This window comes from Myotis myotis, unplaced genomic scaffold, assembly GCF_014108235.1.
Source record: "Myotis myotis isolate mMyoMyo1 unplaced genomic scaffold, mMyoMyo1.p scaffold_m19_p_2, whole genome shotgun sequence".
NCBI lineage: Eukaryota > Metazoa > Chordata > Mammalia > Chiroptera > Vespertilionidae > Myotis > Myotis myotis.
In genome coordinates, this window is record NW_023416324.1 from 134200741 (window position 1) to 134225361 (window position 24621).

At 37.6% G+C, this 24621-nt stretch overlaps 1 pseudogene; it reads left to right on the forward strand.

Moving 5' to 3' along the window:
- The first annotated feature begins 2209 nt into the window (after window positions 1–2209).
- LOC118677946 lies at window positions 2210–2338 on the forward strand (annotated as a pseudogene).
- Window positions 2339–24621: the final 22283 nt, after the last annotated feature.

Genomic DNA, 24621 nt, shown 5'->3' on the forward strand with positions numbered 1-24621 from the left:
GTGCACAAAATCCGTGCATGGTGAGGTGGGGGGCCCCCTCAGTCCAGCCTGCACCCTCTCCAATCCGGGACCCCTCGGGAGATGTCCGACTGCCGGTTTAGGCCCGATCCTGCCTAAACCGGCAGTCAGACATCCCTCTCACAATCCTAGACTGCTGGCTCCTAATTACTCACCTGCCTGCCTGCCTAGTTGCCCCTACCTGCCACCCCCTGCCAGCCTGATCGCACTTCACTGCCTCTGGGTGCTGGCCTGATCACCCCTAACTGCCACCCCCTGCTGGGCTGGTCGCCCCTAACTGTCCCCTCCCTGCCAGCCAGGTTGCCCCCAACTGCCCCCTCCCTGCCATCCTGGTCACTCCTAACTGCCCCTCGCCACTGGCCTGGTCACCTCTTACTGCCTCCCCTGCTGATCTGGTCACCCCTAACTGCCCCTCTGCCAGCCTGGTGGCCCCCAACTGCCCCCCTGCTGGCCTGGTGGCCCCCAACTGCCAGCCTGGGCATCCTTCACTAACCCCCTGCTGGCCTCGTTGTAGGCAGCCATCTTGTGAGGGTGTGAGGGTTAATTTGCATATCACCTCTTTATTATATGGGATAGTACTGGAAGACCTAGCCACAGCAATCAGACAAGAAGAAGAGATCAAAGGCATCCACATTGGAAAGGAGAAAATAAAAGTCATTATTCACAGATGGCATGATATTGTACATAGAAAACCCAAAAGGCTCTCCCAGGAAACTACTAGGCTTAATAAATGAATTTGGCAAGGTAGCAGGATAAAAAAATCAACATCCACAAATCGATGGTGTTTTGATACACCAATAATGAACTCTCAGAAATAAAAACTAAAAGAGCAATACCGTTTACCATTGGAACAACAACAAAAAGATACCTAGGAATAAATTTTTTTTTTTAATATATTTTATTGATTTTTTACAGAGAGGAAGGGAGAGAGACAGAGAGCCAGAAACATCGATGAGAGAGGAACATCGATCAGCTGCCTCCTGCACACTCCCCACTGGGGATGTGCCCGCAACCCAGGTACATGCCCTTGACCGGAATCGAACCTGGGACCCTTCAGTCCGCAAGCCGACGCTCTATCCATTGAGCCAAACTGGTTTCGGTGAAAAGATACCTAGGAATAAATTTAACTAAGGAAGTAAAAGACCTGTACTTGAAAAACTATACGACACTTAAAAGAGAAATAGAGGAAGATACAAACAAATTGAAGTGTATATAATTTTCAGGGACTGGAAGAATTAACGTAATTAAAATGACTGTACTACCCAAAGCAATCTACAGATTTAAGACAATCCTTATTAAAATACCAATGGCATACTTCACAGAGCTAACACATATAATCCACAAATGTATATGAGACCCTTAAAGACCCCTAGGTGTTGCAGCAATCTTGAGAAAGATGAATGAAGTAGGAGAGTCACAATACCAGATATTAAACTATACTATAATGCCATTATAACCAAAACAGCCTGGTACTGACACAAAAACAGGAATATAGATCCTGGAAATTGTATACACTTCAATTTGTTTGTATCTTCCTCTATTTCTCTTTTAAATGTCCTATAGTATTTCAAGTACAGGTCTTTTACTTCCTTAGTTAAATTTATTCCTAGGTATCCTTTTGTTGTTGTTGTTCCAATGGTAAATGGTATTGCTCTTTTAGTTTTTATTTCTGAGAGTTCATTATTGGTGAAATGAAATAACACAGACAAGAGAATCAATGAAACAAAAAATAAAAACATATATACATGTGTCTACACTTGCTGTTCTGTGGATGTTATTTTCTTTGAGATTCATTTTCCATTCTTTCACTTTGAGTCTATAGTTATCTTTGTAGCTTAAATGTGTCTCCTGAAAGAAGCATATGGCTGGTTGGGTTTTGTTTTTGATCCAATCTTCTACTCTGTGCCTTTTTACTGGCGAATTTAGTCCATCTACATTTAGGGTAATTATTGATGTATGAGGATATCCTATAGCCCACAAAAAAACAAAAACTATTAGAAACAAATACAGAAAAGTTGCAGGATACAAAAATCAATGTACAAAATTCCACTGCATTCTTACACACTAACAATGAAATTTCAGAAAAATAAATAAAAAGGATAATTTTTCTTGCAATTGCAACAAAAAGAATAAAATACTTAGAAATAAACAGTGAAGGATGTGAAGAATCTATATATGGAATACTACAAAGCATTATTAAAATAGATTGAACCGTAATGTACAGAGGCAGAAGGAGAGGGCTCTGGCCCCCTTGGTGTCATGTCTTCGGTGCTGACGGTTTCCAAGTCTGCCGGTTCTATCCTCTAGTGTCAGGACATAGGGAAAAAAAATAGATTGAAAAACATAATCAAATGGAAAGAAATTCCATGTTCATGGATTAGAAGAATCAACATAATTAAAATGTCTATATTACCCAAAGCAATACACAGATTTAATACAATCCCCATCAAAACCCCAGTCATTTTTTAAAGAAATAGAACAAGAAATCATCAGATTTGTATGGAACCACAAAAGATCCCAAATAGCCAAAGCAATCTTGAGAAAAAGGAGCAAAACTGGAGCTATCACTCTACCTGACTTCAAATTATACTACAGAGCTACAATAATCAAAACAGTGTAGTATTGGCAGATTCATATGGAACCACAAAACACCTCGAATGGCCAAAACAAGCCTGAGGAAAAACAAACAAACAAACAAACAACAACAACAACAACAAATCCAGGGGTATCACACTCCCTGATTTCAAATTATACCACAAAGTGGTGATAATCAAACAGCAAGGTGTTGGCAGAATAACAGACACACAGACAAGTGGAATAGAATTGAGAGCCCAGAATAAACCCACGATTATAATTTTTGACAAAGGAGCTAAAAACATACAATGGAGAAAAGAAATGGTACTGGTAAAATTGGCAAGTGACATACAAAGGAATGAAACTAAACTGCCATTTGTCCCCATATTCAAAAATTAACCAAAATGGATTAAAGACCTAAATATTGGATTAGAAACCATAAATAACTCAGAAAAAAACATAGGTACTAAACTTATGGACTTTGATCTTAGAGAAGATTTTATTAATTGGATCCTAAAAGCAATAGTGAAAGAAACCACCAATAAAACAAAAAGGCAACTGACAGAATGGAAGAAGATATTTGCAAATAACAGCTCAAAAATTGGTTAATATCTAAAGTATGAAAAAACTCATGCAATTCAACTCCAAACAAACAGTACACTTAAAACATGGGCAGGGGACCTGAACAGACACCTCTTTCAAGAAGACATACAAATGGCCAACAGATATATGAAAAGATTCTCAACTTTACTAGCTATTAGAGAAATGTGAATCATAGCTACAATTAGATACCACTTCACACCTGTTAGAATGGCCTTTATCAATAAGATCAGTAGTAACAAGTGTTGGAGAGGCTGTAGAGCAGTGGTTCTCAACCTTCCTAATGCCGCAACCCTTTAATACAGTTCCTCATGTTGTGGTGACCCCCAACCATAAATTATTTTCGTTGCTACTTCATAACTATAATTTTGCTACTGTTATGAATCGTAATGTAAATAAATGATATGCAGGATGTATTTTCATTGTTACAAATTGAACATAAAGCATAGTGATTAATCACAAAAACAATATGTAATTATATATGTGTTTTCCGATGGTCTTAGGCGACCCCTATGAAAGGGTCGTTCCACTCCCAAAGGGGTCGTGACCCACAGGTTGAGAACCACTGCTGTAGAGAAAAAGGAATCCTCACTCACTGTTGCTGGGAATGTGAACTTGTACAGACACTGCATGGAGGTTCCTCAAAATATTAAGAATAGAGTTACCATCTGACCCAGTAACCCCTCTTCTGGGTATCTACCCAAAAATATCTGAAAATAATTATTTGCACAGATATATGCACCCCTATGCTCATTGTGGCATTGTTCACACTAAGACATGGAAACAACAAAAGTGTCCTTTGATAGATGATTGAATAAAGAAGATGTCTTACATATACACAATGGAATACTATTCAGCCATAAGAAAAGATGACTATATATATATATATATATATATATATATATATATATATATGCCTGAGCGACCGTCTCAACCGAAACAACTGAACAGATGACCAAACAGGCTGCATGGGGCAACCAGGCTGGCAGGGGGCTTAGTGAGAGACGACCAAATGACTGAACAGCAGGCTGCATGGGACGACAAGACCAGCAGGGTGGCAGTTAGAGGTGACCAGGCCAGCAGTGGGGGGACAGTAAGGGGTGACCAGGCTGGTGAGGGGTGGAGTTAGGGGTGACCAGGATGGCAGGGGGGGGCAGTTAGGGGTGATTAGGCAGGCAGGCAGGTGAGCAGTTAGGAGCCAGTGGTCCCGAATTGTGAGAGGGATGTACTGTGAAATAGCATGTCACAGTAACACTACAAGCCATTAATTTTTATGTAGATATATATTATTTTACTATTTATTTAAAAGTTAACCTTTTAAAAATATTAAAGAAACATAGTGATAACAATTTGGAAGATAAATTTGGACATATCTTCATCAAAAGTTTTTGATTAAATTCTCTGACATGACAACTTAGTAGAAACAAAATTATGAAAATTTTCAACTAAATTATGCAATAATACATAGCTATATAGCCAAGTAATAATAAACATGCAATAAAATGATCTAACTAGAAATACAGAACCACATTAGTACTTTGTAGGTTGTAAAATTTGACATTAACAGATAAAAATATGGGATGCTTTTTAATATTTTTATCTATTAACTCATTTCTAGATGCTAGATAAAATTTTGAATACAAATTTATAAATAATACTGCAATTCAATTTAAAATATTTAACATGTAAAAACAAATGTATAATATTTATTAAGTAATTTTTATGAGTGTATAATACAAAGTTTTATGAACAGAGAAATCTTATAGTACATTCAAAGACAACTATAAACATAATGAAAGCAATAGTGTAAACATGATTACATTCCAAATGAACTGTAAATTGACAGCTGGTGGTACATTCAATTAGGTACAGTCTATCATATAAATTTTATTTGCTCATTAGCTTTATCCTTTAATGTTAAACTACCTCATTTAAGACGAACAGGGCAAATCGGTTGATGGGCAACTATTGAACCTATGGACTCAAGTAACTATTGAGTGTCTTGGTTTTTATTATCAGTTACTTGCCTTTTTAAAAAACATGTCCTTTAGATGATATGTTTTCTCTTCTTTGTTCACCTCTTTCATCATTTCACTAAAACAACAACCATCCTGTTGAATTATACTTAATAGAAAACAATTGCATTAAATTCAGTAAAAGTTATATCCAGTTACCACATCATATCTACTACATTTTGAAAAATGAGGCAGATACAGATTTATGAATTCCCCCCTTCTTTAATTACACTGTTTAGTGAGTTCTGTTTATTTTACTTATTGTAAGGAACTCAAAGTAACCTGGTTATGCTTTTCTTTTTAAAGGAAACAGTGTGGGTCAGAAATTGAGCATTGACCCATGAATTGGGAGTTCAAGGCTCCATTCCAGGTCAGGGCACATACCTGGGTTGTGGGCTCAATTCCTACCTAGTAGGGGGCATGCAGGAGGCAGCTGATCAATAATTCTCTCTCATCATTTATGTTTCTATCTTTCTCTCCCTCACCATTCCTCTCTCTGAGATCAATAAAAACATCTTTTTGAAGTGTATTGTCAATCTGTACTGAAGTAGAGTCATAGCTAACTGACCACTCACTACTACTCATTTTTTAAAAATCCGTATGTTGCGGAATTCAGCATTGTCTTAAATTATGCATGATATATTAAATCATTTTGGAATATAGTGCTTTGTCCCAATGGCAGCAGCTTTCCTATCAAAAAATTGTTCTTACAGTTATATGCCAATCATTTTGTTTCTTATCACGCTTATCACTAGCCTAATTAAGAAGCACATATATTCCTTCTTGAGGGTTTCTTTGACTCAACATTCATGTCTCTGTGTGAATTTTCAATTTCTTTTTAAATCTACAATACTGTAGCCAAACTTTGACAAGGAGGGTAATTACTAAACACTGTCTATTGGTAAAGTAAACTTCATTATTATCAAAACTCATGTTACTTAAAAGTAATTGTCTCTTGTGACACAGTGCTTCTGCACATATTTGGGGTATAATTAGGTATCTTCTATAGAAACTTGGCCCTTACTATAAAGATAAGTGAGACAACTTTATTTCCTATTTTTTGTGTGTGTTCTTCCCCCAAAACTATTTTTTTCAGCCAATTTAGGTTACAAGAAAATCAAGAGAAAAATACAAAAATTTCAAAAATATTCCCTGCCAATACACATGGATAGCCTCCCCCATTATCAACAGCAATCACTAGAATGGTACATAGTTTATTTTATTTTTTAAAAATGTCTTTAATCCTCACCCAAGAACATGCTAGAGAGAGAAGAGAGAGGAAGAGAGATATATCAATGTGATAGAGAAGCATAAATCCCGTGCCTTCCATACGTAGCCCAATCAGGGATCAAGCCTGAAACCCAAGTATGTGCCCTGACTGGGAATTGAATCTGCAACCTTTTGGTGCACAGGAGGATGTTCAACCAACTGAGCCGCTCTGGGCATGAAGAATAAATGGTACATTCAGATAAACATACATTGATACATTATAATCACCAAAGTTCATAGTTTACTTAGGGTACACTATTTGTACTTTGCACATTCTAAGGGTTTTATACAAATATATAACAACAAATATCCATAATTACAATATTAAGTATTTTCACTGACTTAAAAATACTCTCTGGAAAAGAGAAAAGAAGTACGAAATACCATCAAACAAAAACAGACTGAAACACAAAGGAAAAGAACCAATGGAGGCACAGAGCTACCAAAAAACAAAAGATAAAATGGCTCTAAGAAATCCTCAATAATTACCTTAAATATAAATGGTCTGAATTCACTAATAAAGAGGCACAGAATAGCTAATAATAGCCACAGAAAAGCAGAAATAGCCATACTTATATCTGACAACGTAGATTTCAAGATAACAAATGACAAAGATGGAAACTTTATAATGTTAAAGGGGAGACTACATCAAGAAAACATAACACTTCTTAATACATATGCACCCAACCAAGGAGTTCCCTAATATATAAAACAACTACTCACAGAATCAAATGGAAAAACAGATCAAAACACAGTCAAAGTTGGGAACCTTAATACCCCATTGACAGCTCTAGACAGAGCAACCAAACAGAAAATCAATAAATAAATATCATCCTTACATGGAACACTAGACCAAATTGACATAATTGCCATTTACAGAACCTTTCATTGCAGAACATCAGATTATACATTCTTCTCCAGTGCACATGGAACATTCTCAAGGATAGACCATATGTTGGGTCACAAAACTAACATCAACAAATTCAAGAAGATTGGAATTATACTAAGTATATTCTCCAATCATGATGCCTTAAAACTAGAAATCAACTGCACAAAGGAATTAAAGAAACACACAAATATGTGGAGACTAAGCAACATACTACTAAAAAATGACTGGGTCAAAAAATAAATAAAAGATGAGATAAAAATAGAGACAAATGAGAATGATAATACAACATATCAAAACTTTTGGGATACAGTGAAAGTAGTAATAAGAGGAAAGATTACATCATTGCAGGCCTACCTCAAGAAACAAGAGAAATCCCAAGTAATCAACCTAACATTGCATCCTATCTAATAAAGAGGGAATATGCAAATTGATCATCACTCTGTCACAAAGATGACACTGCCCATAGCCACAATATGGTGGCGCTCAGTCCCCTCAGCCCACCAGAGGAGTGGCAGGCAGGCAGCACAGCTGGACCTGCCCTCAGAAGTCCTCCAGTCCTTTCAATCCTGCTGGCAGCGAGCCGGCAAGCAGGCCCCACAGAGAGCAGACAGCAGGACCTGCTTGCCCATTGTGGTGGCGTTGAGCAGACAGGCCCTGCAGAGAGCAGAGAACCATGGGGAGCGGGCCTAAGCTGTCAGTAGGACATCCCCTGAGAGCTTCTGGATTGGAGAGGGGGTCGGTTAGGCTGAGGGGACCCCACCATGCACAAATTTTGTGCCCCAGGCCTCTAGTCTTAAATAACTAGAAAAAGAAGAATAAAAGCAACCCAAAGTCAACAGAAGAAAGGAAGTAATAAAAGTAGAGCAGAGCCCCAGATGGTTTTTATTCAGTGAATAGAGCATCAACCTGCAGACTGAAGGGTCCTAGGTTCAAATCCAGTCAAGGGCACATACCCGGATTGCAGGCTCGATCCCCAGTTGGGGGCATGCAGGAGGCAGCCAATCAATGATTCTCTCTCATCATTGATGTTTCTATCTCTCCCACTCCCTTCTTCTCTGAAATATATATATATATATATATATATATATATATCTTGTCTCAAACTTCACACAAGATTTGAAATTCAATTCAATTGCAAATCTTGTGTGATTTTTGGGACACCCTATACATAGAGAGAGAGCAGAATTAAATGAAATAGAGAACAAAAGGACTATAAAAAACATTAATAAAACAAAGAGCTGATTCTTTGAAAATATTAATAAATTGATAAACCCCTGGCTAGACTCACTAAGGGAAAAGGTGAAAAGACCCATATAAGAAAAATCAGAAATAAGAGAGGAGACGTCACCACAGACATCATAGATATACAAATGGCCATACTAGAATATTATAAAAGACTATATGCCACCAAATTCAATATAGAAGAAATGGATAAGTTCCAATAATTATATAACCTTCCTAGACTAAACCATGAAGAACTGGAAAATCTAAATAGACCTATCAGTGGTGAGAAAATTGAAACAACCATCAAAAACCTCCCAAAAAATAAAAATCCAGGACCAAATGGCTTTACCAGTAAATTCTACCAAGTGTTCAAAGAAGATTTTAAAACATTTCCAAAAAAATTGAAAAAGAGGCAATACTTCCTAACATATCCTATAAGGCCAATATAAGCCGGATACCAAAACTTGGGAATGATAACACCAAAAAAGAAAACTACAGACCAATATCTCTGATCACTACTGGTGCAAAAATCCTAAACAAAATACTAGCAAATCAAATACAACAGTACAGCCAAAAAATAATACATCACAATTAAGTGGGGTTCATTTCAGGGGCAAAAGAATGGTTCAATACATGCAAATCCATCAATGTAATACACCACTTTAATAAAATAAAGAACAAAAATCATATGATCTTATCAATAAATGAAGAAAAAGCATTTGATAAGATACAACACCCATTTATGATTAAAACATTCAATAAAATAGGAATAGAAGGAAAGTACCTTAACATAATAAAGACCATGTATGTTAAACCATCAGTTATTATGATATTCTATGGTGTAAAACAGAAAGATTTTCCTCTAAGATCAAGAATAAAACAAAATGTCCACTCTCACCACCCTTATTCAGCATAGTGCTGGAAGTCCTAGCCAGAGCAATAAGGCAAGAGAAAGTAGTGAAAGGCATCCAAATGGGGAAGGAAGAAGTCAAACTGTCACTTTTTGCAGAGACATGATTCTGTATACAGAAAACCTAAAGATTTGTATGGAACCATAAAAGATCGCAAATAGTGAGAAATAAGAACTAAGCTGGAACCCTCACCAGTTTGGCTCAGTGGGTAGACCGTCAGCCTGGGGACTAAAGGGTCCCGGGTTCAATTCCAGTCAAAGGCACAGCCTGGGTTGCAGGTTTGATTCCCAGTAGGGGGCATGCAGGAGGCAGCCAATCAATGATTCTAATTATTGATGCTTCTTGCTACCTCTCCCTTCCTCTCTGAAATCAATAAAAATATATTTTAAAAAAAGAAAAGAAAACGAAGCTGGAGGTATCATGCTACCTGACTTCAAATTATACTACAAAGCTACGATAACCGAAATAAATTCAGATCAATGGAACAGAATAGAGTGCCCAGCTATATAACCACATGTATATGGATAGATAAGTTTGGACATAGAAGTCATAACACACAATGGAGTAAAGGCAGTCTCTTCAATTAATAGTGCTGGCAAAATTGGAAAGCCACATGCAAACAAATGAAACTGGATTACAGTTTGTTCCCATGTACAAAAATTAATTCAAAATGGATCAAATACCTAAATATAAGACCTGAAACAATGTTACATAGAAGAAAATATAGGTACACAACTTATAGACCTTGGTAGTAGAGAACATTTTATGAACTTGACCCCAAAGGCAAGGGAAGTAAAGGCAAAATTAATGAATGGGACTATATAAAATTAAAAACCTTCTGCACAACAAAAGAAACTGAAAACAAAAAAAAGAGGCAGCCAACCAGATAGGAGATGAGTTTCGCAAGTAGTAGACCTGAGAAAGGTTTAATTTCCAAAATATATACAGAAATCATAAAACAACACCAAACCAACAAAAAACCCATTCAAAAAGGGGACCGAGGACCTGAAAATGCATCTCTCCCAAGAAGGCATATAAACAGCCAATAGATATAGGAAAAGATGTTCAACCTCACTAGCAATTAGGGAAATGCAAATCAAAACTGCAATGAGATACCACTTCACACCTGTGAAAGTATCCATTATCAACAAGACAAGCAATAATAAGTGTTGAAGAGATTGTGGAAAAAAGAGAACCCTCATCCACAGCCTGTGGGAATGTAGACTGGTACAACCACTTTGGGAAGGAGTCTAGTGAGTCCTCAAAAAATTAAGAATAGAGCAACCATGTGACCCAGATATCCCTCTCCTGTATACTTGAAAAACACCAAATAATGTATTCACAAAGATATATGCACCCCTATATTTATTGCTGCATTATTCATGGTGGCCAAGACATGGAAATAACCCAAGTGTCATGAAATAGAGGACTGGATACAGAAGAAGTGGTACATCTACACAAAGGAATACTACTCAGCCATAAGAAAGGATGAAATAGCACCATTTACAGCAACATGGATGGACCTTGAGAAAATTATGCTAAGCGAAATAAGTCAGTCAGAAAAAGCTGAGAATCATATGATTTCACTCCTATGTAGAATATGAAACTGAGAGGGCGAGTCATCGCGGGGCCTACATGGGCCGGCCGCCGGGCCCCATGAGGCACAGCCTGACCACACTGCTGGCGGCCTCGGGCACCAACTCCCCGGCCCACGGCGGGAGCCCGGGGCAGGCCACCACCCGCCCGCCGCCCCCGGACTGGATCCACACGGCAGCAGCGGCGGCGGGGCGGGGCGTGTGCCCTCGCCCGAGGAGATGGAGGAGGAGGCGATTGCCGGCGCCCCCGAGAACGAGATGGGGGACATGGACTTCCTGTCTGGGCTGGAGCTGGTCGATCTGCTGGACCCCCGGCAACCGGACTGGCCCCTGGAGCCCGGGCTCAGCTCGCCCTGGGAGGGGCGAGGACTGCGCCCTCCATCTTGCCCTGGGTCCTCCATTTTTGGTCAGAGCCATGTGCTCAGTGGGAGCTTCTTCCCGGAGGCCCAGGCCTCTGCTGGCCACGCCCAGGATTTCTCTGGACTAACCAATGATAATCAAGGGAAGTGCACGCCATCAATATGACCACATCCTGTGTAACAAGACCCGACTCGTGCTTGGCCAATCGGCAGGGCCCACAGTCCCCTCCCCTGCCCTTACTATAAAACCCACAATCCCATCAGGCCTCGCTCTCTTACGGCCACTGGGCTTACCGTTGTTGCATCGGTGAGTGTGGTCGGGGAGCCGAACTAGTTCGAAATGAAGGACTCTTTGCTTTTGCATCGGACTCGCTGGCTCCCTGATGGGCTTTTTGGGAACCTTGAAATCTGGGCACAACAAAACTTGTGAACACAAACAGCAGTGTGGTCATTGCTAGAGGGAATTGTCTGGGGGTAGAAGGTGGTGCCACTATATGATGACAGGAGAAGATTTGACTATGGCTGGTGGCCACACAGTGCAATATATATATATTGTAACATAGAAACCCACAACTGACACCTATATGTTCATGTTAACCAATGTCAGCCCAATAAATGTAACTAAAAAATAAAAATCAACTTTCTAACAGGTTAGTCTCCTTTTATGGGTTAAAATCCTGATTTTTTAAATGATATACCTTCACAAAAATATGCTCTTTTCTCTATCTTGGAGATAGAGCAAACATGTTTACCAAAAAACAAAACAAAATTTAAAAAGACTAATTTGTCACTAGTATGACAGAAATATAACATGGTCAGCCAGCTAAGTATCCAGATTTACTATGAAATAAATATTGATAACAGGCCTTTAAGAAAAATAAAATTTTAATTTTGTTATTAAGTGTGAGTTATAACAAATCTGCCAAAGTAAACACATACCATGAAACACTGCACTTAAAATTTATGTACACGTATGATTTCACACAAAAAAACCACACATGTATATATCCTGCTATTCTACAAAACACTTTCTCTAAGGTTTCTCTACTATCTCCTCTACCATCTTAGAGAAATGAATTATACAGTAACCAGAATGTTTCTAAAATAACATAAATCAGAAAGATCATGATACTCTTGCTGAAAGTTCTTCCATGATTGACTCTCACACATAGAATAAAAATAACAAAAACCCTTAGCCAGTGTGTTAATTTACTATGACTTCTATAGTACACTCAGTGGCTGAAACAATGTACATCAATATTCTCCAAGTTCTGGAGGCTGATATCTGAGATTTAGATTTCACTAGGATTGGTTTCTTGGCCCCTTCCCTTGGCTGTGTGTGGCCATCTTCAATTTCACATGGTAATGTCTTTCTAAATGTGTCTGTGTCTTAATTTTCTCTCCTTTTTAAGGATGCCAGTTATATTGGATTATAGTCTACCCTAATGAACCCATTTTAACTTAATTACCTCTTTATATACTCTATCTTCAAATACAGTCACATTCTGAGGTACTGGGGGATAAGACTTCAACTGGAGTTTCATCTGTGATGATCAGAGGTACTTTTAAGTAATAACTTACGTTAAGTTTTGTTTAAATTTAGAAATAATGTTGATTCAATGTTGTTTATGCTTTTGTCTGCTTTAGGGATTTTCCATCTGGTCTCCATTTTATTTTATTTTTACATCCCCTATTCACTCCAGTCCAGGCACAGAAATCCTAGATTTTTTTTCATTTTTGAAAATACTCAAGCCTATTCCAAACTCGATACAATTTTCTCTATTCTAAAAGCTCTTTTCAGTAATTTTGCAGAAGTTGTTTCTTCCTTAAAAGTTCAATTTAAAAGTTAGTGCCTAACATAGATCTTCCATAATAACAACAAAATATAAATCAATATCTAAAATAACACTATTTTACTTTTTCCCATAACCCTTTTTGCTAACGAGAGAGAGACAGAGAGAAAGAGAGAGCTCTATTTCATCACAATTATGAGTGAATTCTCAGTAAGAACAAAAACCCCATATACAAGGTAGAGAATAAATATATAGTTATGATTTTAACAAATACATGAACAGATAGATATTATTAAAATGAATCACTCTATTTATTATATCTGTTGGAAATTGCTTATTTCTTATTCTTAATTTCAACTAATCATTATTTAAGATATAGTAGACACAATACAATTTTTGATAAGTTAAAATTTATATAGCTTTAACATTTTTAAATGATTCATTAATTAGAATTACAATAATTTCTTTATGTATTAGGTTGGTCAGATGTTATTTCCTTCATTTAAAAGTAGACAAGGATGACATTCATAGATTTTAAATTAGGTGCCTATGATCAAGTTAGAAATATCAGGACTTGAACTTCAATGCCAGGCTTCAAAACTGAGTGATTATTGCACTATCAAATGTCCTCCCTTTTACTTGTGCTCTGTCAGAGCATCTGCTGACTCAGACACTGTTTGCTCCCTTGCTTCTGGCCCTGCTGGGCTGCTCCCTGGCTCCCTGTTCCTCCCAGACAAAGGAAGTGCCTGCTACCACCAGCTTCTTCCCTCTCTTGCCTGGCTGCAAGTTCCAGGCTGCAGGGCTACATCTGCAGGTCATCTGCGTTTCCTCCCATCTTGTCTCTCCATTTATTCCGGTTGCCCAACTTTAGATGTTGCAATATGAGGGTCTCTCAAGCATGCATCTATGTTGAGCAGGGATATCTTTGTTAAATTATAGTTGGTTAACATGGAAATTTCAGGGGGAAAGGCCAAGGGGCTCTCACACCGCTATTCCTCTGACATCTGGTAGAGAGTTTAATATATTGAAAAATGAATAGTTCTGGGAACAAAGTGACACATCAGTTAGTTGCTTTATATTATGAAGTAAATAACTTAATAACTCAATTTCTATGAATCTATGTATTAATAGAATCTATTAGAAATGTTGAATTGATGACAAAGACAATAATTTAAAGCTAATCAAACAAAAGTCATGACAACTATTATAGCTATTAAAATACTAGATATAAATTGATTGCTTAGTTAACCAAAATTTCAGATATAAATAACAACTCTCCTTTTAAAACTAGATATTCCATTTTAAAACACATAATTCACATCTGATTTAATTTACAGAATTATATCAAATTGGAATGTAGAGTCAGTGAACAGCATTCCTCATAGAGATAAAACATATGTTAGCAGGATCAGTTATCTGACAAATCTTCATTATTCAGCCCAAAAAGTTGAAGCTGTAATCATTAAACATATGTCAAAAACAGAGGCATAGCAAGTCTAGTGTAAGGGAGAATTAAGATGGGAGAGTGGAATATAAAAGGTTGGAATAGGCACAAAGAGAATTAGATATCTAATTATAATCATGTTTTATTATCAGGCATTCAAGATTCTCTTCATATCATTTAATTAGAACAAATGTGTAATAGTCAGAACCACTTTACAAAGGGCTATTTAAAACAATATTTTATAGGAAAGTTGATGATTTATTCAATTTGCATTTGCTGCTTCCATGCGAAACTGATTACAGCACAATTTTCCCCATTATACTTGCTAATGTATTTAAAGGAAATGTCCAGTAGGTTCTCTGAAAGCCAACACTGATATGGAGTTTGAGGTGCCAGTATTTATTAGGGCTCAATATCTGTGTAAAGAAGAGAGAAGAAGCAGAATTAAGAAGAAGAAGTCTAATTGTAATGCAGGTTGATCAAAACCTTGGCCAGCTTGGGAAAGGAGGTACTGAAAGAGTGCCAGCCATCAGTTTTACCTCATGGACCAAAAGGCCAAGTCTTTATACCCCTTACCCCTTCCTTACTTAGTCACTGGAAACAGGCTTCCCTGAGAGAGTGTGACTTCATCCAGTTCTATTCTCTGCAACTGGGCAGAATCTGAAGAAGTTGATAGTGGGGGGCAACCTGCTGAACTCATTCCTCAGAGCTAGGCCCCTAGCCCTTTCTTTTTTTTTCTTTTTTTTTTTTTTTTTAAATATATTTTATTGATTTTTTACAGAGAGGAAGGGAGAGAGATAGAGAGTTAGAAACATCGATGAGAGAGAATCATCGATCAGCTGCCTCCTGCACATCTCCTACTGGGGATATGCCCGCAACCCAGGTACATGCCCTTGACCGGAATCGAACCTGGGACCTCTCAGTCCGCAGGCCGACGCTCTATCCACTGAGCCAAACCGGTTTCGGCCCCTAGCCCTTTCTTGAAGTTGGATCTTAGATGGCACATCTACTTCCTTCCACCATTTGTGATAGTTGGATCCACTTCTCTCTCTCTCTCTCTCTCTCTCTCTCTCTCTCTCTCTCTATATATATATATATATATATATATATATATATATATATGTATGCTAATTAGACTGAACAGCAGAACAACCATCCAGACCACCTTCTGAACTACCTTCTGGACAAAGCTGGGGCTGTGAGGGCCGACCCCCTTGTACAAATTTCATGCATCGGGCCTTTATTGGGGTGACATTGGTTAATAAGTTTATTTTAGATTTCAAGCATACAATTCTATAATATACCATCTATATATATTATACCAGTGGCCTGTTGCACAAAGATTCGCACAATATGCCTTCCTTCCCCTGGCTGCCAGCACTGGTTTTCCTCCGGCACCCAGGATCCAGGCCTCAGCCCCTCCTTGAGCGGAGCGCAGGGCCAGTGGGAAGCTTGGCTTCTTCCGTTGCCGGGAGCGACCCAAGCCTCCTGCTTGCTCCAGCTCCACAGCTGCTGCCATCTTCAGTCATTTTCAGTCTTCGCTTCGTGCCTGTGTATGCAAATTAACTTCCATCTTCGTTGGGTTAATTTGCAGTCACTCTGATTGGCTGGTGGGTGTAGCGGAGTGAGGGAATGATGGTTAATTTGCATGTTTCTCTTTTATTATATAGGATTGTGTGTTCACTGTCCAAAGTCAAGTCTACTTTTGTCATAATTTATCCCCATTTTTCTTTCTTCTACCTGCCCCTGCCCCCTTTCCCTTTCAGATAGTTCATCATTGGCATATTAAAATACAACAGATTTCTGGATTATTATTTTCTATCCTGTTACTTTACTGAATTTATTTATCAGTTATAGTAGATTTTTGGTGGGATCTTTAGAGTTTCCTATGTACAGTATCATGACATCTGCAAATAATGACAGTTTTACTTCCTTTCCAATTTCAATGACTTTTATTTATTTTTCTTGTTTGATTTCTGTGGCTAGGACTTCCAGTACTATGTTGAATAAGAGTGGTGAAAGCAGGCATCCCTGCTTTATTCCCAATATAAGGAAACACTTTTAGTTTTTGTCCATTGAGTATGATTTTGGCTGTTGGTTTGTCATACATGTACTTTATTACATTGAGAACTTTTATCATACATGGGTGCTGGATTTTATTAAATGCTCTTTTGGCATCTATTGAAATGATCATGGGATTTTTATTTTTCATTTTCTTTATGTGCTGTATCATCTTTATTGATTTGCAAATTGTGTACCAACTTTGTGTCCCCAGAATAAATCCCACCTGGTCAGGGTATATGATCTTTTTTATGTATTGCTGGATCCATTTTGCTATTTTGTTGATGATTATAGCATCTATATTCATCAGATATTGGCCTATAATTTTATTTATTTGTAGTGTTTGTATCAGATTTTTGGATTAAGATAATGCTGGCCTCATAAAATGAACTTGGGAGTCTTTCCTCCCCTTAAATATCTGGAATAGTTTGAGAAGAATGGGTGTTAGTTTTTCTTTGAATGTTTGATAAAGTTAATCTGTGAAACTATCCAGTCCAAAACTTTTGTTTGTTGATGTTTTTGTGATTACTGCTTCAATTTCATTAGTTGTATGCTTTCTTTTTAGATTTTTTGATTTTTTTCTGATTCAGTTTTGGAAGATTGTGTCATTCAAAGAATTTATGTCCAGATTGTCAAGTTATTTTGGCATATAGTTTTTGTAATATTTTCTTATAATCCTTTGTATTTCTCTAGATTCCATTGTTACTTTTCCACTTTCATTTCTTTTATTTTTTGTTTTATTAAATTTATTGGGGTGATATACTAATATATAGAAAGCCAGGGCCATCACAACCGAAACAACCAGATGGATGACTGAACAGCAGGCTGCTTGAGGTGACCAGGCCAGCAGGGGGGTTAATGAAGGACAACCAAATGACTGAACAGCAGGCTATGTGGGGCGACCAGGCTGGCAGGTAGGACAGTTTGGGGTGACCAGGCTGGTGGGGGGGAGCAGTTATAGGCAATCAGACCAGCAGGCAGAGGTAGTTAGGGGTGATCAGGCTGGCAGGGAAGGCAGTTAGGGACAATCAGGCAGGCAGGCAGGTGAGCAGTTAGGAGTCAGTGATCCTGGATTGTGAGAGGGATGTCTGACTGCTGGTTTAGGCCTTATCCCTGAAAGTCGGACATCCTCCAAGGGGTCCCAGATTAGAGAGGGTGCAGGCTAAGCTAAGGGAACCACCCCCCTCCCCCAGGCCTCTAGTTGGTTTATAAGATAATCTAGGTCCCAAGTGTACATTCCTATAATACATGATCTATATATTGCATTGTGTGTCCACAACCCACAGCCAAATAATCTTCTGTCACCATATATTTGGCTTCCTTTTCCCTTTTCTATTCCAAACTTCCTTCCCTCTGGTAACCACCATACTGCAGTCTGTGTCTGAGTTTCAGTGTTGTATTCTACATATGAATGAAATTGTATATTTCTTAACTTTTACTGGCTGATTTGTTTTGCTTAGTTTAATATTCTCAAGATCCATCCAAGTTGTCTCAAATGGCAGTAATTCATATTTTCTTATGACTTAGTAGTATTCCATTGTATCTTCTTTATCCAGTCCTTTATAGAAGGACACTTTTGTTGTCTTCATGACTTGGCCAAGGTGAATGATGCTGCAGTGAACATAGCTGTTCAAATATCTTTGTGAATAAATGTTTTCAATTTTTTTAAGTAGATACCCAGGAGAAGGATTGTTGTTTCATATGGTAACTTTATTCTTTATTTGTTGAGGAACCTCTGTGCTATTTTCCATAGTGGCTGTGCAAATTTACATTCTCACCAACAGTGAATGAGGGTTCCTTTTTTTACCACAACTTCTCCAACACTTGTTATTACCTGTCTTGCTGAAAATAGCCATTCTAACAGCTGTGAGGTGGTATCTAATTGTAGTTTTGATTTGCATCTCCCTAATAGCTAGTGAAATTGAACATCTTTTTATATATCTGTCCGTCATTTGTATGCCTTGTTGGGAGAGGTGTCTGTTTGAGTCCTCTGCCCATTTTTTAATTGTATTGATCATTTTTTGGTGTTAGTTACACAAGTTCTTTATATTTTTTGATATTAACCCCTGTCAGAGCTACCATCTGAAAATACCTTCTTTCATTCTTTTGGTTGCCTTTTTGTTCTGCTGGCAGTGTCTTGCTGTGCAGAACCTCTTTTACTCTTCATTTTATTTATTTGGGCTGTCTTTTTTCCCCTGATGAGTCTGGATAAAGGTTCGTCCATCTTGTTTGTCTTTTTAAAGAACCAGACCGTTTTTTAGTTATTGACATAGAAAACAACATATTCACTAAATCAATGGCCAAATGCCATGCTCCTGGGCTATATTAATCTGCTCTAGCAAAAATACCACATTGTATTTCTTTGTTTTGTAATAGTCTACAATTATCTCCCATATCCCATCTGGTTTCTATAGTAGTTTAACTATGGAAACTACATATAGGAGACCAAACCCTCTAGTTTTATATGGTGGCAATAATCTCCCATGACCCTGACATGTGACATTATTTTTTATTTATTATTTGGCTAAGGAGAGAACTAGTTTCAGAGACATTCAGTTTGCTTTTACTAATTGATAGCACCTGCTCCACAGATAAAAAATGTAAACTACAACCTATGTTACTTTAAATTACACATTTTGGCGTCAGAAAAATGTCCACAGTTGGGTTTAGAGACTATATGATAGCCCTTTGTAAGCCATATCTAAAACTTAATTTATTATTTGGCTTCTATGTGCCACTTCACTAAGAGGATGCATGATAACACTTCAGGTTCTGGGTATCAATAACAATTGGATACTCTTCCCAACATTTCTAATAATATTTTGGTATTCTTTGTTCCCCAGAGGAGAGTGACACATATAAATTGACATAGGGTCCTTTGAGAAAGTACTGATGGATTAATTGCCTTGTATAATTGATTTGGAATTGCAGAGTCCTTCTTCTTAGAGATACAACCACTCCTTCAAACCATGGATTCTGGGTTTGATCATATGCTCAGGTAAAAAAACAGGGGTGGAGATCATGAATCCTTATTTTGGTCATTGTCCTCAGGCTTCTGGTTAACTAGTCCCTGATTTTTTATATGGTATTGCTATCAATTTATTTACTTCTTATTTTAACATGGTTATATTAACCATTTCAATAACTCTCTCAGTCAGGTCCCCGTGGTCACTATATAAACCTTGGTAATTATTATTATTGTTGTTATATTAATTACAATCCCATGGTTTCTGGTAGTTAAGTGTTGTAATCTGATTTTTAATATTTTGAGATTTTATAATCCTCCTTTCTATAACAGCCTCTCTTATTGTCAGCCTCCACCTTGTAGAAGAAAACCACAACTTAATTAATTAGAGCTATAGTGACTTTTTCACCAGCACATTTATTATAAACATATTAAGTGGTGTGCTTGTGGTCTGGTCTTTCTGTAGAACACAATCTTCCTGTGGGTCTTCCAACCATAGATAGTACCTTTATTCCAGGACATTAACATTCCAGAACCTTAAAATTATTCTGCCATTGTTTTCCTTGAAATTTCTAGCATTTCAACTTCACTTAAAATAGAACATTGGTTTCTCCATGTTTAAGGTACCCATTCTATTGATGACTTTGTTGCATATACTTGATCTGCAGCAAGTGACACACACAACATATACTTTTCTCAACAGCCATTGAGAAATAAGTAATAAGAAATAAGTAATCACACTAATGACATTATATATATATATATATATATATATATATATATATACATATATATATATATATAATATGGAAGTACATTTTCATTAAAATATTTAGAATTCATTATATATAGGTATATATTTGCATATGTATTAAGTGTGTTTCTGTGTATGTGTTATATGTGTGTACATGCATATATCTGTGTGGGTAGATAGATGGAAAGATAGAGAAGAAAAGCCTCTCCAAAAAATAATTCATTTGATGTAAATTTTTACACTAATTTAGAGAGGAAAATAATAAAATATATGTCCAACAGCAGGCATTTGATTTATATTGTTATTTTTCTTTTCTTAAAATAAACTGTTCTATTAAGAAAACAGAGTTCTGTTATAAAAGAAATGCAGAATATTTATTTGCCTGTGAAAGTGTGGATTGAGAAAGCAACGAATAGAAACTATTGCTATCTATTTAGTCACCAGCATTTTAAGTCAAATTCCTATGTGCTAAAATGATAAAGTGTTTGGCACATAAGAAATCCATCATGTAAATATAGTCTTGATACAAGTTTGAGCAGGAAAAGTATTATGCTGTTGTAAGAAATATTACTATCCAGTAAAACTAGGATGAAATATAAAAATACAAAGCAATAAAATACAAATACATAAGGATATTCTTACCATACTTTTCAATAAGTGATGCAGAAAAAAAAAAAATCCTAAAAAGTAAATCACAATTTGAGGTCTTGAGTCATAGGACCTAGGAAAGTTTCCAAATTCATAGTTAATATGAAAAAAAAATCTGCTTTCATAATTGCATTCTCTATAACATCAGACAAATTTTAATTCAAAGTACAAATGTGTATTTTTCTGATTGCTATTGCTGCATAGTAAACTACCCAAAATTAGTTGCATAAAATAAGAGCTTGATTAGTATTAAAAATTCAGTTGATCAAGAATTTAAACATAATATAGCAAAAATGATTTATATCTTTTGCATAATGTCTGTGGCCTCAGATGGGAAGACTCAATGGCTGAGATTGATTCAAACAGCCAAGAATGCCTTACAAGGCTATGGGCTGGAAAAGATGAGGATGAGGGCTTCAATTTCCAGAAAAATTATTCTCTTGCATATTTACCTCTGGGATAATGAGACTCAGAATGTAGAGTGTGTGGACTCTTCAGTGGCTTGAGATTTTTCAGCATAATGACTAAGTTCCAGGAAAAAGTTTTCTAAGGGAGTTGTCATTCTAGAAGCACCATGGAGAAGATACATGGTCTAACCTGATCTTGCTTTGGATGGAATTTATCATAAATTCTGCCATACTCTATTACCTATGACATTCACACTCTTGTCCAGATTCAAAGGGAGAGGACACAGACTGAATTCATGAGATGAATTTCAAAAATTTTGTGCCATTTTTTAAAAACTGACACAGAGTTAAAATAATAGGAGCTGATATTTGTGATTTCAATAATTAACCCAGATGAATTCAAACATGGTGGTTGATAGAACACCAGGCAGGGGAGAGTGTGCGTGAGTAAAGAAGTGAGAGGGGCGTGTGGATGTGTGGTGTGTGTTTGGGGGTGGGGGAGTGAGGGAGAGTTAGTCATCACAGGAGTCCCAGGGACTGACAGATCAGGCTCTCCTAGACAGGGAGCCCTTGATACTGCCATGAGCACTCAAAGGCTGGTGCAGCTTTAGCATGAAACCCACACAGTGTCATACAAGGTATCAAAGGAGTTTAGAAGTGCAGCCACACCAATACCCAAACTGATCTCAGACACTACCCCCAGACTTGTGCAGGAAGCCACTTGCCAGTCATAACCCATGTGGAACAACCAGCGTGTCCTGGCAGTGAGCAGTGCAGTACTGTGTCACAGGTCCCAGATGTCTACAGTCAGTGCATGCCATAGAGATCTCCTGAGCTGCACCTCCTTGCTGGAGCCCAAACCCAGGTTCTGAAGATCCCACCTTACAAGTCCTAACACTGTGAGTGCAACTGAGGGGTATCACATGCTGGCCCCATCCCCCAGTCCCTGTACAGAGCCTTCTGGCTGGCCAGACTCAGCCCCAAGCACAAACTGAGCTGTCACCCAGCGATTAACCTACCCTCAGCCCAACTCAGAGCTGCTGCTGTCACCTTGTGTGCTCAGCCACAGGTCACAGGACCACGCTGCATGTGCACTGCCAGAAGGCCTTAGGGTGTCATCCTGCTTGGGGTGTAGGGACCACACAGGAATCGCATGCCAGAGGGATCTGGGCCCTCACAGGGAGTTGCACACCAGAGGAATAGTGCATAGGCTCCTGTAAACATTGAGAATCTGAAGTGAACAATTGAGGGACCAGAACCATGAGAGAACAGGGTACAACTCAGAGCAGAGATAATAAAGGTGTGAAAATCAAGGCAGACCCAGGCTCCAGGCTAGCAAGTCCTGGATCATTGAACTACTAGTTGCTTCAATCTCTTGGACCCCAAGCAGGGAGCCCAGGACCAGAAAGTGACAGCAAAAATGGGGAGACAAAGAAACAACTCCCAAAGGAAAGAAAAGGAGGAAATCCAACCCGGGGAAAAGGGGAACTAAATGAAATAGAGGTAAGTAATATGTCAGAGAAAGAATTCAGAGTAGGGGGTCATAAAGACCCCTAAACCAGCTGAATAAGAAAATCAACAACATAAGTAAGAATCAAGAGGAAATGAAGAGTAGCAGCAATAAAAAACAAAGTGGAAGATTTCATCAGTAGACTAGAAGAAACAGAGGACCAAATTAGTGATTTAGAAGACAGAGTAGTAAAAACACCCAATATTAACAGCAATTGGAGATAAAAATTAGAAAACAGGAGGAGAGCTTAAGCAACCTTTGGGACAACATGAAATGAAGCAACATCCGTATAATAGGGGTGCCAGAATGACAAGAAGAGGAGAAAGGGCTAGAAAACCTATTCAAAGAAATAATATCAGAAAACTTCCCTAATTTGGGGAAGAAAAAGTTACCCAAGTACAGAGAGTCCCAAATAGATGAACCTAGAAAGACCCATACCAAGACATGTTGTAATTACAATGGCAAATGTTAATGACAAAGAGAGAATCTTAAGGGCTACAAGAGAGAGGCAGAGAGGTTACCTATAAGGAATCTCTGATTAGATTATCAAATGATTTCTCAACAGAAACACATCAGGACAGAAGGGAATGGAATAAAATATACAAAGTGATACGAAGCAAGGGACTGAATCCAAGAATACTCAATCCAGCAAGGCTATCATTCAAAATTGAAGTGGTAATCAGGAGCTTGGCAGACAAAAAAATTAAAAATGTCTAAGGGAGTTTATTACTACCAACCCAGAAATGTAAGAAATGCTAAAGGAAATGTTGTAAAAAGAAAAAATAGAAAGGGAAGTAGGAACACAGGCATAAAGAATAAAAATGGCCAAAAACAAGTACCTATCAATAATAACCTTAAACGTAAGTGGACTAAATCCAATCCAAAGATATAGAGTGGCTGAATGGATAAGAAAACATGATACATATATATGCTGTCTACAAGAGACCCACCTCATAACAAGGGATTTACATAGGCTGAAAGTGAAGGGATGGAAAATATTTTTCAGGCAAACAGAAATAAATAAAAAGCTGGGGTAGCAATATTTATATCTGACAAAATAGACCTCAAACTGAAGGCCATAAGAGATAAGGAAGGCCATTTCATAATACTAAAGGGATTGATACAACAAAAGAATATAAATATGGTAAATATATATGCACTCAATAAAGGAGCACCAAATACTAGTACATTAAAAAAAAAAAACTTCTGGAAGAAATGAAGGGAGAGGTCAACAGGGATACAATAATAGTATGAGACTTTAATACCCCATTGACATCACTGGATACATCTTCTTGACAAAAATCAACAAAGAAACAGCAACCCTAAACAACACACTACATCAGATGGACTTAACTAACATCTTCAGAACTTTTCACCCCAAAGCTACAGAATATACTTTCTTCTCAAGTGCACAAGGGACATTTTAAAAAATAGACCACATATTGACACAAAGGCAGTCTCTTCAAATTCAAGAAGATTAAAATTATATTAAGCATCTTCTCAGATCACAATGGCAAAAATTATAAATCACCAAAATAAAAACAATAAAACATATCAAGCACTTGGAGGCTAAATAGCATGCTAT